The sequence below is a fragment of the Pantherophis guttatus genome, chromosome 1 (assembly GCF_059756535.1).
Source record: "Pantherophis guttatus breed Tessera chromosome 1, ASM5975653v1, whole genome shotgun sequence".
NCBI classification, from domain to species: Eukaryota; Metazoa; Chordata; class Lepidosauria; order Squamata; family Colubridae; genus Pantherophis; species Pantherophis guttatus.
Window position 1 is genome coordinate 16,276,473 of NC_142063.1, and position 17,592 is coordinate 16,294,064.

Genomic DNA, 17,592 nt, shown 5'->3' on the forward strand with positions numbered 1-17,592 from the left:
AGCAATACCTAAAGGACTCCCTAGATATCTGGAAATACTGAATTTATTAGACCTGAACAGATTAATTTTATTTTTAAAAAAACGCACTCTGCTTGGAAATAGTTGGGGGGGGAAAAATAAAGAATTTTGTTTTTATATATAACTGCAACAAGACTTTTGTATGCACCGAGACAAGACTTACAGATTCTCACAATGGAAGAATGGATGGTGAAGTTTAATGGAACTGGCTGAGATCGCAAAATTAACTATCCTGATTCAAGGAAAGATTTGGTCAAATTTTGTTTTTAAGTGGAACCTATTTTTGGACTAAACTGAAACAAATGCTATATTAATTGTGAGATCTGATGATTAATTTTTCTATGGTTATAGAAATACTGTGTAATATGAATTTAGATCAAAAGTTGATGTATTTTATATTTGTAACTATATCAAAGAAAGTTGGAAACTACCTTTTTTTCTACTTCTTTTGTTTTTTCCGTATTCCTTTCCGTCTTCCCCTTCCCTGATTTTTCCCCTTTTCCTTCCTAAAATCCTAGTATATTTTATTTTTTGCAAAGTATACGTAGTTGCAAAGTTGTTTAAACAAAAAAACCCTACTTGGTACTGCCTATATTATTAGACTTAATAATTCTTATGTCCATTGTTAGCGCTTGAATGACTAAGTTTCCACCAGTCTTAGACTGCAAATCTAATTTTCCACACATAATAACAACTCCCAGTGAGGCACTACTTTGACATGGTTAATATGGGGCTTGTGTGCTCTGAGGAAAATGGGAGCTAGGCCAGATGTTCAACCATACTGGACAGGTCTCATCAGGGGAGTCAGACAAAGAGTGTCTCTCCCATCAAAAAAATATGGTGAGATGTAAATTACAGAAATCCATACTGGCTTGGTCATCGCTCAGATTAACAAGGACTACGCTAGATGTTGGACTTCCTGGACATCTGGTGAAAAATGGGCTACAGGACTCAGGATTGTTGGCTGAACAACTCAGGCCAGCAGCTGCAGAACTACTGGAAGGAAAGGTGTAGTTGTAAATTGTAAATCTACAGTAAAGAAAGCAAAGGTAGTACCAACAGGTGCAATCCCAAAACAACTGGAGCACCACTTGAACACCATCGACATTGATAAATTCACCATCTATCAATTGTAAAAGGCAGCTTTACTCAGAACAGCTTACATCCTGCCACGATATCTGTAACATCATCACACATCAACATCTGCCTATCCCAGGTCCTTGGGAAGGACTCGATTGGCGGACAAAAATGCCAAATCCAGTCTGAACATCTGGCTGACTGCGCGACGAAACATATGAAGAACGGTTGCTGGAACTGGATACGTCTAGTCTTATGAAAAGAAGGACTAGGGATGACATGATAGCAGTGTTCCAATATCTCAGGGGTTGCCACAAAGAAGAGGGAGTCAAACTATTCTCCAAAGCACCTGAGGATAGAACAAGAAGCAATGGGTGGAAGCTAATCAAAGAGAGAAGCAATTTAGAACTAAGGAGACATTTCCTGACAGTTAGAACAATTAATTAGTGGAACAAGTTGCCTCCAGAAGTTGTGAATGCTCCAACACTGGAAGCTTTTAAGAAGAGATTAGATAACCATTTGTCTGAAATAGTGTAGGGTTTCCTGCCTAAGCAGGGGGTTGGACTAGAAGACCTCCAAGGTCCCTTCCAACTCTGTTATTTTCTTCTCTTCTCTTCTCTTCTCTTCTCTTCTCTTCTCTTCTCTTCTCTTCTCTTCTCTTCTCGTGACTAAAATAAACTAAAAGAACTAATTTCGCTAGTAAACTAAAAGAACTAATTTCAGACACTGGACTGAGTTTTAATCTAATTTAAGTATGAAGCCAGCTGGGCCACTGCATGGAATTGCCCAGACTAAGATTACATTTGTACACAAGATGCAATCTAACAACTAAAGATTAAAAAAAGGAACCACAACACCCACCCACACACCCACCCCCGTGTTAATGGAAAGAGAAAAGAACTATATAACATCCATTGGCAGTAATATAAAATGTATTCAAACCTTTATTAAATCTAGATGATGAATAAGTATATTGCTTTACCACCTCATTTTCAAAACAGAGACTTTTCAAAAAAATAAGTTTCACAAACCCAAACCTTATATCCGTTCCTTTAAATTAGGTTAGTTTCTTTCCATTTACGTAAAATTATCCTCACTGCCCTGCCCCTTGGTTTGGTAATGCCAAAGCTCATCATGAAGTAGTTTTCAAATTTCATACAAGGACAGCACAAAAAAATCTAATGTCTGTCTAAAACATTATTTAAGGGGTTCTACAAAAGTTGAAAAAATATTTTCTGATGAATTAATTTCATTTTTAAATCATACATCTACTTCGTTTGTAAAACATCTAAATCCATTGATTATCTAAAATTGGATATTCCGATTTTTCATTCCACAATTCAAATATATAATTACAATTAATTTTCATTTTACTTTTTCAATTCTTTATAAAATTGCATTGTTCCTTTCTGTTCACGTGCTACATCTCTTAAGGATCCTAAAATTGCACGAAGTATCTTAATATCTGTGTCTCAGCCTGCATTTTTAAAAATTAATATATGTTAGAATAGTAATATATTGCTAAGCAAATATTGCAGGTAAATCATATTCAAAAGTCATTAAAAATCAACTGATATAAATGTATTTATTTCTTTTGTAGTCCCGGGCATTCAAGGAAAATATCTGGTTTGCTGTTTTTAAATCTGAATTATTCCATAATGAAATTTCTCATGTGATTCAGGTTCAAAACCTCACCACTTACCTATTTATGAACAAAAAGTAGCTAGCAATTTAAAGACTCCACATTTAATATATCTAGACCTTAAAACTTGTCAAAAATTCAGAGGTGTTACACACTTAAGTCTCCAAATGGATCCAAAAAGGGGAATATTAATTAAAGCTCTCCTTCCAAAAGAATGTAATATTAAAATATATTAAAACAAAATCCCAATGATATCGTTTAAAACTCAAGTAGAGTTTTAAGAGAAAGATTAAAAATTAAAAGAATTCTATTCTATTCTATTCTATTCTATTCTATTCTATTCTATTCTATTCTATTCTATTCTATTCTATTCTATTCTATTCTAGCATCCATCCTGCCCACTAAAGTTGGACGACCAATAAATATAAATAAATAGTAAAGTAAAAATAAATACAATCATAGTTAGAAAATTTCAATTTGGCCAAGAAAATTTGAAGGCCTTTAGCTTATCATGTTTCCTTATTTATTTAAAATCAGAAGGAATCTAGATGTACCTTTTCAGATTAACAAATATTATTATAAAGCTATCAAGAGCTTTAATTCATCTCATTAGAGGCAGCATGTAAAATTTATTGTGCCATTTGATAAATTTGTTAGCCTGAAAAATGTTTGGCTAGCATGCTGGTTGGGGAATTCTGGGAATTGAAGTCCACACTTAAGATGTTGAGAAGAGAAACACTGGTGTAAAGTTTCTATTATTAGAAGACTTAACACTGGAATCCCCCTTAAAGTACACACTAATCTTGAGATAATCTTGATTTGATAACATTAATCTTGCCCCCGTGTTTGCTGAAACATAACGTAGTTATGGCTAAGATGAATTGAAAAAGAAGACAGATTTAGTGCGATGTACAATATCCACAGCTCTCAGTCAAGATATTTAGATGAAGCTTCCAGCTGCAAAGGCAGTCTATCTCCAAGTGTCAAATATGGACAGTATTCTCACAAGTAGCTAGTAGCAAAATAAGATATATAAAATTGGAACTTGAAAACCCATAGAGCACACTTCTTTCCCCATAATTCAATATCTCACTTAGTCCTATTTGTAAATTTATATTAATATGTTTTCCTTGCTTTGTCAATGGTCAGGAAATCCCATGACTGTGCTTGGAGATTTGATCTTTTCTCTCTCTCTCTCTCTTCTAATTTTTCCCAATTTAGTCACTTAGAACTTTTTAAAAACTGAGCGGTCTATAAATCATAAGAATAAATAAAGGAATATGTACAAATATTATGAATGAAAAATGCTGAAGCAGACACAACTCTATAATTATTCATTTCAAGGAGAGTTATACACATGTGTGCGCGGACAAGCGATCAGGATATCTTCGTTCCGTTTCTGAAAGTTTTTCACTATTGAAAATCCGTCCAGTTTTTTTCTCAGTTTCTGATTTTCTGAATGTGTTCAATTCAATTTGTTGAACATAAGAATTTTTAAATGTAAATATGCTTGAAGACTACATTTTTAATATTATTTTCCATGTACATATTGTATCTGCCTCTGCGTTTCTATTTATCAGTCAAAAATGGAAATCTTTAAAAATTACAAATCATGGTTGTATATATTAGTTCAAAAATGCAAAATAGGCCCAGGTTTGAGTCCCCATTTCAGCCACAGAAAGTCCTTGGCCAATGTGGCTGACTTCCAATCCCGCCTACCTTACAGGGTTGTTGCTGTGGGGATAAAACAGTGTTGGATCGCATGAAACTCTGGAGAAGATATAAAGCTTAGTTAATAGATAAGATCACCAAAGGGAAATGTAAGGTCGCTTCAAGCAAAGCTCATTTTTGGAGGACAATTGGCACATATGTGTAGCATTTCAAGGATTCTTTTAGCCCTAAAGCAGTGATGGCGAACCTTTTCAGCACTGAGTGCCGAAAAGGTTGCGCAGAAACATCGTACACGTGCAAGCATGTTCGTTAGGGCTGCGCTCTGAAAAAGCCAAACTTCCGGGTTCTAGTGCGCATGCGTACCTGATGATCAGCTGGCTGCCGTGCATGCGCAGGCCAGTTTTCAGCACTGCCGCGTGCACGAAGGGATCGCGCTCCGGAAAAGCCGAATTTTCCGGTTCTGGCACACATGCGCACCCAACAATCAGCTGGCCGGCGTGCATGTGCACACCAGTTTTCAGCACTGCCATAGGCGAAGACAGCTGATCGTTGTGCGCATGTGCGCCAGAAACCCAAAAGACAAACAGGCAAGGTTGCGCGTGCCAGGCGACATGGCTTCATGTGCCACTTTGGGCACGCGTGCCATAGATTTGCCATCACGGCCCTAAAGCCTTGCTTACTCCTGGTCTTATGAATGGGACAGCCCTAATTATAGGATATTTCTGTCTTGGAGAACTAAATGCCTTAAAGTAGTGGAAGGTATTTGATTACAAAAACATTTGAAGAACATATGGGGGGTGCAAAATCTGGAAGCCATGGGCCAGCCATGGCTTTGCTTTCTAATTCAATCATGCCATTTCAGGTTCCAAAAAGCCAGGGCTCCAGCCCCAAAATAAAATTGTTAATCTTTAAATTAATTCTTACAATGGCTGAAACACCCAGGACTAAAGTTAGCAGCCCTGGGAAACTTTCCATCAATGAAAAAGTCACTCTCTTGAGATTGAGGTTTTTCTGGAAATTAATTTCAGGCAGCAAGGCCAGGGGAGAATTCAGAGTCATAACTCTGTCCATGGGGGAAAAGGCAGGAACTGAACCCAGTTCAAACAACAGATCTAAATGAGAAAAAATCCCAGGCACATCACGTGTGAGCTAGCTAGACTCTAAAATCTAGGATAGAAGTAGTCTTCGATTTATGACCATAATGGAGCCTGCCCATTATGGTCATAAGTTGTGATGGTTGTAAACAGGCCATTGGGTGACCAACTTAACTTTTTGACATTTTTATGAAGGGTCGTTAAGTGAACACCATAGTGATAAAGTGACTCTCATTAGTGATGTCATTAAACAAACCCATTGTTTGCTATGGGGCATTTTTTACAAAAATGAGAAGTAAATGACGATTTTTTGGTAAAAATATCAAAAATGGTGGTCATATGACCATGGGACATTGCAAATGGCCTGGGGATCAGATGAGGAAATTCCATGGTGGAGGTGGCTGCTGAACTGATGGCAGACTCTGCTTCCCCACCTCCAGGTCTCTGCTCTCCACCCATCCATCTTTTTGCTTATCATATTAATGTACAGTATTATTCTCATTGTGTTCATTTGTCATTGTTGTTTATTGTCCTATTATTTTACTTCGGTGTTTACATTCTTTTCATTTCTCTTTTTATTATTTTAAACCACTAAAGAGTAGCTCCATGGCAAGATAGGTGGCAAATAACTTTAACATATAATAATAATAAATGGCCATAATTGTGGACCGATTACCAAGTCCCCAAAGTTCAGTCATGTGATGGGGGGGGAGCAGCTGGCCATCGGAACTTCATAACTGGGTTATAAGTACCTTTTTGGGGTCCCGTTATAACTTTGTACTGTTGCTAAGCAACCGGTGGTAAATTGAATACTACCCAAAAATAAGACCCTACCTTATATTTTTTTGAATCCTGAAATAAGCGCTTGGCCTTATTGCCATGCGCTCAAAAGCCCGATTGGGCTTATTATCAGGGGATGTCTTATTTTGGGGGAAACAGGGTACATATATCAAATTCTCTTCAAACAGCCCCAAAATTTGAGATATAGCATGATTTTGAGGGAGAGACAATTGAAGGCTGTGGGCCTCATTGTAAAAAATTCTCCTAGAGGTTTCTTTAATTTTAATATTACTCCAGGGCCTGGCATGAATCTTTTAATTTTAATTTATTTATTATTGAATTTATGCCCTTCCTTTCTGTCTATTCAACACTTACAACTCTTTATTTTGGAACTTATATTTATACATGCGTGCATTTAATATATATATATATACTTGCTTGCCCGGATTTAAAAAAAAATAATTTGAAAATGATACAGATGCAAAATGCATCACTTTCAATCTATATTCATATCTCTTTATTTATTAAAGGCTACAATTGTTTCTGAGCTTAAATGAACTCCAGAGGATGGTAGAGGACCGGAAGGCCTAGAGGAACATTGTCCATGGGGTTGTGATGGGTCGGACACGACTTCGCAACTAACAACAACAACAATTGTTTCTGATACTTTGGGCATTTCACAATAATTTTAGGAGAAGGTGTTGGTTTGTATGATGTTGAAGAAAATGAATTTGTGATTTTTTGGGGAAAACAAACTGGCCAAAAAATAATGTTCAAGACTGTCCTGACAATTTTAGTGGATCAATCAATAACATTAAAGGACTTCAAAGAAGTCAAAATAAATGTACAGAAAATTCTATTGAATAATTGTACTGATAGTCTAGACCAGTGGTTCTTCACCACGAATCCCCTTTAAATACCCTTTGTAGCCACGGATCGTGGCCACAGACCCCTCCCCTCCCCAAGACATAACTCAAGATTTACATCATCACATTTCTTTCAAACCTTTGTAATCCTCCTGTGACACTGCAGCCCCCCAGGGGTGCACGGACCACAGGTTGAGAACCACTGGCCTAGACAAATCCAAGGTGATCCATTCATTCCTAGTGAATGTTAAGGCAGTTGCACGATCCTCCATGTCCATACTACAGGTAGTTCTCAACTTATAACCAGTCACTTAATAATCCTTCAAAATTATGATGGACTTCAGAAAAGCTACTTATAGTCTATCCTTGAAATTATAGCAATGGCACTTAGATTTATATACTGCTTCACAGTGCTTTACAGCCCTGTTTACAAAGTCAGAATATTGCCCCCAACAATCTGGGTCCTCATTTTACCGATCTCGGAAGGATGGAAGGCTGAGTCAACCTTATTATGACTCCACAACCCACCCACCCCCAGCCTTCCTGCTCATCAGCACCTATTTGGCTAAAATAGTGCTTATTAAAGTGTGCTCCAATTTTTTTTTTCTTCCAACACTTACTATATAAAAGATACAGCTAGTTATTCACTTACGACCACAATGGAGCCTGAAATTGTGGTCGCAAATTCTTGTGATTTTAAGTCGAATAAAAGCTTCTCTATCACCCACCCAACATAAGTATCACCCCTTCAGACTAGAAAGTACCTAAAGCCATGATGGTGAACCTATGGCACGCGTGGCACAGTGCCCTCTCTGATGGCATGCGAGCCATTGCCCCAGTTCAGCCCCGCTGCGCATGCACGTGTGCCTCCCACTAGCCAGCTGGTCTTTGGCTCTCTGCCACCTGGGGGTAGGATGCATGCGGGGGATGTGTGTGCATGCATGGGGGAGCAGGGTGTGTGTGGGAATGTGTATGCATGTGCGGGGCAGAACGCATGCAGGGGCACTTGCGCATATGTGGGGACGTGCGGGGGGGGCATGAGAATGCACGGGGCAGGGTGCATGTGGGGTGCATGTGGGGGGGCAGGGCGTATGTGGAAGCCACGCGGACATGCACGGGTGCTGTGCACACATTGCATTTTGGGGGTTTGGGCGCGCGCTTTGGGCCCTTGGTCCGGAAAAGGTTTGCCATCACTGCCCTAAAGCTTTGGTTAAAGTTTATCATTTTCCTTGCTGACTGAGGAATTCTGGGAATTGTAGTTCATCTTAAACCTGACAAGGCTGAGAGACACTATTCTATGTAATTCCTTTCCTAGTCTATCCCAGTTGTTTTCCAATAGGTGAGATTCTTTCGTTCCCCCCAAAAAAATCTTTCTTCTCTCAATGAAAAAATTTGAGAATAGAATAGAATAGAATAACAGAGTTGGAAGGGACCTTGGATCTCTTCTAGTCCAACCCACTGCTTAGGCAGGAAACCCTACACCACTTCAGACAAATGGTTATCCAACATCTTCTTAAAAACTTCCAGTGTTGGAGCATTCACAACTTCTGGAGGCAAATTGTTCCACTGATTAATTGTTCTAACTGTCAGGAAATTTCTCCTTAGTTCTAATTTGCTTCTCTCCTTGATTAGTTTCCCTCCATTGCTTCTTGTTCTACCTTCAGGTGCTTTGAAGAATAGCTTGACTCCCTCTTCTTTGTGGCAGCTCCTGAGATGTTAGAACATTACTATCATGTCTCCCCTAGTCCTTCTTTTCATCAAACTAGACATACCCAGTTCCTGTAACCGTTCTTCATATGTTTTAGCCTCCAGTCCCCTAATCATCTTTGTTGCTCTTCTCTGCACTCTTTCAATATAGTGTTGGTCTTGAAATATACAGTCGTCTTGAACACTGATTATATTTCCTATTTCAAAGATCCTAAGAGGAAAAAAAAACCCCGTTCTACTTTTTAAAATAGGACACCTGGAAGAGAACCTATCAAGATACATCTGAATTTCTTTGCTTGGTTCAGAGAGCACATACCCGCTCCATGAAAATGCAATTTAGAACTGGCTTGCTACCCGTCCAAACTTGTTGAATCTGCATATTAGCATTTCTTTTCGGTGTCAGGTTTAACTCTGAAAGATACGAAAATCAGAACAGAGAACTCTGCCTCGGAGAATGAGCAAAGGTTATTTCCTCATCGCTGAATTGTTACTTCTCTCCCTTTACTTACGCAAACACGGAGTTTAAAATAAAGAGATCCGTGTTTGAAAACTCTGTTTTCTGGAAGACACAAACGCCAACGGTCTGCCGTGACACCTCAGACGTATATTTATATACATACCCATCACACAATTCCCTTTTGGAGTAAACAATTGCATGCCTGGTGCCCCAAAGGAATAAGAAAGAATAAGCCAAAGAAATTAAAGACGAAATAATTAAAAAGACACAGGGCAAAATCCAGTTCACTCCAACACCATCCATATGTACTTCTTCCTTCTGTTGCAATATTTCGTTGCTTCTACTTACAGGCCTTATACTTTTCGTTTAAAATACTCACTTCTCTCTTTTTAAGGATCTAACCACGATATTCAGAGGCCGTCCCTTCCTCTGGTCCCTTTTGCTTTCCCTTTATTATTTCAATCCTCCTTCATTCTTTCTATAACAACTCAAACATAATTTATACTGGTACTCTCTATATCCAATCCATGCTCATTTAATTGTACATCCTCACAGAGTCACTCTAGATGGACAATTTATAAATTTGATACATAAATAAAATAAATTCAGCACCCATTAATTCTTGGTCTCTCTGCTGTTGCTTTATTGTGCGTACTTCTTAAGTATTCCAGTGCCACTGCATTCAATTTAATTTTGACTTCTCCCATCGTGCCCAGTTCTTACTTCCATAAAAAAAAAAGAAAGAAGACACTCTCTTTTCTATACAGCCATTCTGATTTCTTTCAATATACATTCCTTGCCATGGACCATATAGTTTCTAGCAAAATTTGCACATCTGAATTTCTTTTCATCCATTTTCCCCATCTTTAACAAAAAAAAAAAATCTAAGATACCTAAAGTCCTCAATGTCAAGTTAGAAGCACGCTTGTGCTGTTGCAACCGTTATCGCTTCTGGGCTTGTCAACGAATTAGGGGGGAGGGAAGGGGGAAATGGAATGTAGACTCCAGTCATCAAGAAGATGAGCCATGAGAACCAAGGACACTCCAGCAGGTGTTTGCCAAACCCCAAAGACATTTTCTCATAACAATACCATGACATTTAATTGGACAATGTGACTGCACTAATAGGGGGTGGGTGGGGGGAACTCTGTACTTTAATTATGTGAATTGCATGGGAATTAGCTAGAGCTGGTTTTGCTTTCATCAGTGCCGAAATGATGTACTCAATAAAGTTTTGCATTCAGAGATTGGATCGTCTCGATTGTGCTTGCTTGTTTGGGTTTGTCAGTGGGAACCTTGACACTCGACTTACAACCATTCGTCTAGCAGATGTTCAAAGTTGTAACAGCACTGAAACAAGTGATTTACAACCAGTCCTTGCACTTATAACTGTCACAGCTTCCCCACAGGCATGTGATCAAAATTTGCTTGGCAACTTGGCATGTATTTATGACAGTTGCAGTGTCCCAGAGTCATGTGATTGCTATTTGCAACCTTCCCAGCCGGCTTCTGACATCGAAAGTCAATGGGAGAAGCTGGAGTCACTTTGTGACCATGCAATTTGCTCAACAACTGCACTGATTTGCTTAACATCTATGGCAAAAAAGGTCATAAAATCAGGCACTACTCACTAAACCACTTGGCGATGTGAATATATGGTCCTGGTTGCTGTCGTTAAGTCGAGGACTACCTGTACTTTAATTCATTTATTTGATCTTGTTTTTCATCATTTCTAAATAACCTGCAAACGTTCATTGCATTTTCCCTATCAAGCACAAGTATTTTGATCGTTGGTATAATTATTTTCAGGTCAATATACTTTGTGGCTTTATACAATCTAATATTTGTTGTAAATATAAATCCTTTATATTCCAGATACAAGCTTGGACCAATCACTCTCTCTCTCAATCCAAGAGTTCTTTTTATGGGAAAACTATCAGGAAAGAGTATTAGATATGTTTCTCACCTTATTTATAAAAATAATTAAAGCAGGATAAAAAAAAACCTTTAAAATGTGTATAATAAACATGTACCCCAGTTTTCAAATTCAGAATTAAAGCCTCATATTTGTCTAGACATTGCAAAAAGTTTCTCGAATCTTAAAATGGCTGAAATCAATATCATGAAATATAATGTTCTACTTTGTACCACAGTATTCCAGAACACAAGCATTTTGCTATGGGCCTAAAAATATTTGAGGAGTTCTTAATTTTAAAATCTTATGGTACCAAATTAAACCCAATTATTATTTACATTAATTATCCATAAACATCCCCCACTCCAATCAATTTTAAAATATTTCCCAACTCTTTGCAAAGGAGATGAATTACAGAATCTTCATCCTTTCCCATGTTCCCGAAAGGAACATCAAACAAAATTGCCAATACAGTAGTATGATAACCTGGACACGACCATATCATTTCAGTGACTGCAAAAGGATTTGTAGAGATAGAATATTATTTAGAGAGCTAAATGGTGGGAGACTCAGGACTTCTCCATGCAGTGCATACCTAAAACTATGGAACTCACCAGCACAAGATGTACGAACTCGGAACAGCTCTAAAAGGAAATTAGAGAAAAATCATGGCTACAAGTCGTCGTGGTTAGAAATTACATCAACGTGGAGGCCAAGAATACTTTTGCTCCCAATTCCTAGTTAAGGAATTATGGCTTCTCAAAACTACCACCCTGGGCCAGAATGCGAGTCAGTCCTTCCTTCCTTCCTTCCTTCCTTCCTTCCTTCCTTCCTTCCTTCCTTCTTTCCTTCTTTCCCCTCCCTCCCTCCCTCATTCATTCATTCATTCATTTTATATTTCATATATCTGAATTCCCTATCTGCCTCAAAGAGGGATTCTGGATGGTATAGAATAAAACATCAAAATATAAAACAGTCTATGAAAATTAAAATGTTAATAATTCAAATTTTACAATCAGAATAGAATAGAATAACAAAGTTGGAAGGGACCTTGGAGGTCTTCTAGTCCAACCTCCTGCTGAGGCAGGAAACCCTACACCATTTCAGACAAATGGTTATCTAATCTCTTCTTTTAAAACTTCCAGCGTGGGAGCATTTACAACTTCTGGAGGCAAGTTGTTCCACTGATTAATTGTTTTAATTGTTTTCCTTAGTTCTAGGTTGCTTCTCTCCTTGATTAGTTTCCACCCACTGCTTCTTGTCCTGCCTTCAGGTGCATTATTAGAGAATAGCTTGACTCCCTCTTCTTTGTGGCAGCTCCTGAGATGTTAGAACACTGCTATCATGTCTCCCTTAGTCCTTCTTTTCATCAAATTAGACATACCCAGTTCCAACAACCGTTCTTCATATGTTTAAGCCTCCAGTCCCCTAATCATCTTTGTTGCTCTTCTCTGCATTCTTTCTAGAGTCTCAACATCTTTTTTTTTAAATTAAAAAAAAATTAAATTAAAATTTTAAAAAAACTATAACAGTTTTTAAAGAGGCAAGAATAATTAAACACTGTTAAAATTAGATGATGAAGGTGAAGAGAGGGCTCGCATGGCACCAACCAACCCCATGTGCTTCTTTAGGCACCCCACACAACGCTACAGAGCTATGTTTTAACTCTCGGAAGGCTAGGAGAATGGGGGCCTGCCTCACCTCTGGGGGAAAATTATTCAGCAGAAAAGGTTTTCTTCCTAGCCCCCTGCTATAGAGATCAGTGCTTCCCAAAGCTGGGTAAATTATCCAAAATTGGGGAAAAGTTTTTTTTGGGGGGGGGTAACGACCTATGAACAAATTAGGCATCACAGCAGGGATATTTACACTGACTTTAAAATTGCCACGTGAACTAAATATACATTCGAAAATATCCAAAAGTGTTCCTATGAAGGTGAAAATTGATTAAACTATCAATTTTAGTTAGGTCACTGTTAAAATGACCTAAAGATAATTCCATGATATTATTTTCATCATGCCATTAGTCCTCAAGTTACAACCATTCCTTCGGCGACCATTCAAAATTACAACCGTGTTGAAAAAAAGGGACTTAACGAAGTTCGCTACGACTTCCTAATAAGCGGTTTTGTGTAATGAAGGGAAAAAAAATAGGTAAGTACCGGTATAGGTTTTTTTGGGTTGAATCCAGTACAGATCTTCGTGATCTAAAACTGTCATTGCCTGATGAGTTCCACGTGTCTTGCCCAGAACGAAGAATTTAAGCCATGCTTGTTTAACTAGGAAGAATTTGCCCCAAATCTGGGAAACTACGGTAAGAATGATACTTATAAAATTTAACAATTAAGCCCTCATTTCCCCCTCTAGGATATTGAGGCTGTTTATATGGTTATTGAAAATTAGATCCCGAACAGAGAATTCCCTTCAAGAAGATACCAATAATGGTGGTAATAATAATAGTATAATTGCAACTATATTGTATTTCAAGGGTATGAAGGTTACATTGCCTATAATTGAGGGAATGTGGTTAGATTTTTGTAAAAATTATGCCTTCTGTTGTTGATCATCAATAGGTATGTTACTAATACAAGACTCTTAAATATACAGTGTGATTTGCACCCAAGAAATCTCACTGAATTTGTCGCGAGACTAAACAAAAAACAAAAAACAAGATGGTGCTATCTCTTGCTCAAAATCACTTCATATATCATAAACTGCGGCTAGGATTGTATATGCACAAAACTGGAATAATGAAGATGAGAATGTGATTAGGAAAATATTAGAATGTGCAGAAATTAATAAGTTAACACTTGCAATGAAAGAGAAGGAACAAACTGAATATTATAATGTATGGGAACTATTCTACCGATGGCTAGAAAATATGAAAGTTAGAAATAAAAGTAGACGATAGAATTAAATAAGTTAAGAAGAGGATTGTTACAGTATGAGACAGTATGTATATCAATATTAAGTTTAAGAATAGATAAATAATTAATACGGCTGTAAATATCAATTGTTACGGCACAAGACATTTGTACCCAGATGACACACTGTTTAATGGAAGATGGATTGTTTGTATTAAAATAAGATAAAACATTTTCATATATCATAAACTTTCTTTACTGAACAAGTACAGTTAACTTGTACTATACCATTATTCCTCACTGCAACTAGTGGCTGTGATCATTGTTCATTTGCTTATTTATTAAATATATGCACCTCCACACTGAGTAAGTACTATCATATTATTAGGGGACACTGGGAAAGACTAAAACCAAATTGCAGAGGCAATCATGCAACTTTTGACTGTGTTTAGCAAAATGCCAGCCTTTTATTTTTTTATATATTTCTGCTTTTATTGTATTATAAGCCACACAGAGTCATTTCGGATAGTGAGAATTTATTTATAAATTTTATAAATAAACAACAAACTTCTAGCATTCCTGATTTCTTGTCTCCCCCCCCCCCATATTCCTTTCTTACTGGACCTATAAATTTAGCAGACACTGATTATCATATATATATATTCTATAGAAGTGCTTTGCGGTCAGAAGCTGGCCTTTTGCTAGTGAACAAAAATAAACTTTCCCGCACCATTTTAAAGATCCAACTCCTGAAGATTTATTTGCAGGATCCCCGTCCCACAATAACTTCCCTGTTTGCATCAGATCCTAAACAAGACTGTATTTGTAAAGATGCTGCTGAAACAATCTATAATATTTGACAGGCGTTTGATTGGACCGGTTTTTTATCTTTTTTTATATATATATATATATATATATATTTGACAGCATTCTTTAAGTTTACATGTTTATCCTTTTTTTTCCTCTCTCTCTCTCTCTCTGCTGTGCTGATATTTTTTTTACCTTGGGTAAGTCAAAAACCGTTATCCGGTTTTTGGATCCCTTCCTTTTTTCCCCCCACTGTGATCAACTTGTCGCTGACCAAAAACAGAGTAATCCACTACTTTTTTCCACCTCTCCAATACTTAACAAAAATTAAGGAGGGGGTCAAGCAATGATAGGAAGGGGAACCTCAAGCTTTCAAAACCCCCTTCCCTCCCCAAAGCAAATTCCCCTAACATGCCCCCCTCTTCATTCTTTACGGATTAGCCTCGCGGATGGTTTACCTTTTGCACACCTGCGCTCAGGTGAGTTACAGCTCGCGTTTCAGCACAAAACTCCCTCCTTCAGCAGCAAAGGCTCTGCCGAAACTCCGTCGCCAGTGCCGGATAAACTTCTCTTTTTGCAAACAGCATTGCGTTAATCGCAAAGCGCTAAGAGAAACGAAACGAAACTATATTATTATTTTTTGCAAAGCGCATTAAAGCTCCTGCCTAGGCAATTTAGCGCCGGACTTTTGCGTTAAACAGTACGGGCCGGATTGGAAAGGATGCTCTTTTGCATAAACGGCACCTCCTACTCCTTCCTCATTGGCTCTGCCACGACGGGTAATTTGCATTAATGGATGACATTGGGGAAATGAAGTGAGCTAGAGACTTTACGGACCGCCCCGAACCGGATGGCTTTCTAGCCCCGCCCACAAAGTGTTTTGTGTTTTGTGTTTCTTTTTTTTAAAGGAAAAGACATTTGTGGTCGGTTTGTTAGCCTGGAGTTTCATTCTCACGTGCACGTGTCGGGAATGAGGTGTTTCTAAAAGCTCTTTTGATAAAAACAGCTCAATCTAAAGGTTAACATTTTATCTTGCGTGGAAAGCATCTGTATGGGAAAAAAATGTGATAAAATTGCTCATTATAATGGAAGAATACAATAATCCCTTGTGAGTTATGGTGTTTATTTCATTAGATGAGTGCAGCGTTATTAAATCCGTAGCAATTGAATTCTAGCATTTGGTCAGTGATTGAATTAGGTGTCACGAGTGGGTGTATACATGTTATCTGTACAACAGCCCTGTGAGGTAGGCTTGGCTAATAATCATCACTAATAATCATGGTCAGTGGTGGGTTTCAAATTTTTTTACGACCGGTTCTGTGGGTGTGGCTTGGTGGGCGTGGCATGGCTTGGTGGGTGTGGCTTAGTGGGCGTGGCAGGGGAAGGATACTGTAAAATCTCCATTCCCACTCCAATCCAGGGGAAGGTTGCTGCAAAATTCCCATTTCCTCCCGATCATCTGGGACTCGGGAGGCAGAGAATAGATAGGGGTGGGACCAGTCAGAATTTTTATTACCGGTTCTCCGAACTACTCAAAATTTCCGCTACCAGTTCTCCAGAACTGGTCAAAACCTGCTGAAACCCACCTCTGATCATGGTTTACATATCTTTTCTTTATGTACACTGAGAGCGTATGCACCAAGACAAATTCCTTGTGTGTCCAATCACACTTGGCCAATAAAAAAATCTGTTCTATTCTATTCTATTCTATTCTATTCTATTCTATTCTATTCTATTCTATTCTATTCTATTCTAACCCAGTTGTGGCTTTGTGCGTGCAAGGAACTAAATTCCACTTCTCCTAGCAGGACGTGCGAAATAAGCCATCACGAACTATCCCAAATGGAGGAGCAGCTGAACCCAGTTTTCTCCAAAGGTCTTCTGAATCTCTGTCCCAGAGATGATCTGTGGCCTTTCAGAGCATCAACTTATTCCAACAATTTCTGGTGAGCCATTTTTTTCCAGAAACACTTTATTAACATTTCTGTTAGAATAAAGGTATTTATTTGTTAGATTTATATCACATTCAGAAGCTCAAAGTGTCAAACAAGAGATTTCTTCTCTTATTTATTTGTTTGTTTGTCATTTTTATAAATAACTCAAGGCGGCAAAAATGCCTAATACTCCTTTCGTCCTCCTGTTTTCCCCACAACCCTGTGACAACCTTGGGCTAACAACCTTGGGCTAAGAGAGAGTGACTTGTTCAAAGTCACCCAGCTGGCTTTCACGCCTAAGGCAGAACTAAAACTCAGTCTCTTGGTGATTGGCCCAAAATCACGGAGTTGGCTTTTGTGGCCAAGGTGGGACTAGAACTCACAGTCTCCCAGTTCTAGCCTGGTATCTTAACCATTACACTAAACTGGCTGTATTTTTCCTCATAATAGCCCGGTTGGACATAGAGTCCCAAAGCCACTCTTGGAGCCTTCATGACACAACAGTGATACAATAGAATTACATTTGCACAATGTGGTAAATTTGTGTGGTTTGAAGTTACTTTTTGTGGCTGATTATGTTGTCTGAATCAGGACCGCAGGGTTAACACCTGCTTTAGCACACAGTACAAACGCAGGAAATGGATTAATTCACTAATCTGTGCATGTAGTCCTCAAGTTACGACCACAATTGAGCCCAAAATTTATGTTGCTAAGTGCGTTTGCCCCGTTTTACAGCTTTTCTTGCCACAGTTGTTAAGTGAAT

General features: G+C 38.2%; 1 protein-coding gene across 1 annotated transcript in view; it reads right to left on the minus strand.

The window, feature by feature from the left end:
- Nucleotides 1-15,670, minus strand: part of MEF2B (myocyte enhancer factor 2B) — a 62,351-nt gene extending 46,681 nt beyond the window's left edge. The window contains exon 1 of the mRNA XM_034442513.3: nt 15,354-15,670. The gene's annotated coding sequence lies outside the window, so the exon portion shown is untranslated. The remainder of the gene's footprint in view (nt 1-15,353) is intronic.
- Nucleotides 15,671-17,592: the final 1,922 nt, after the last annotated feature.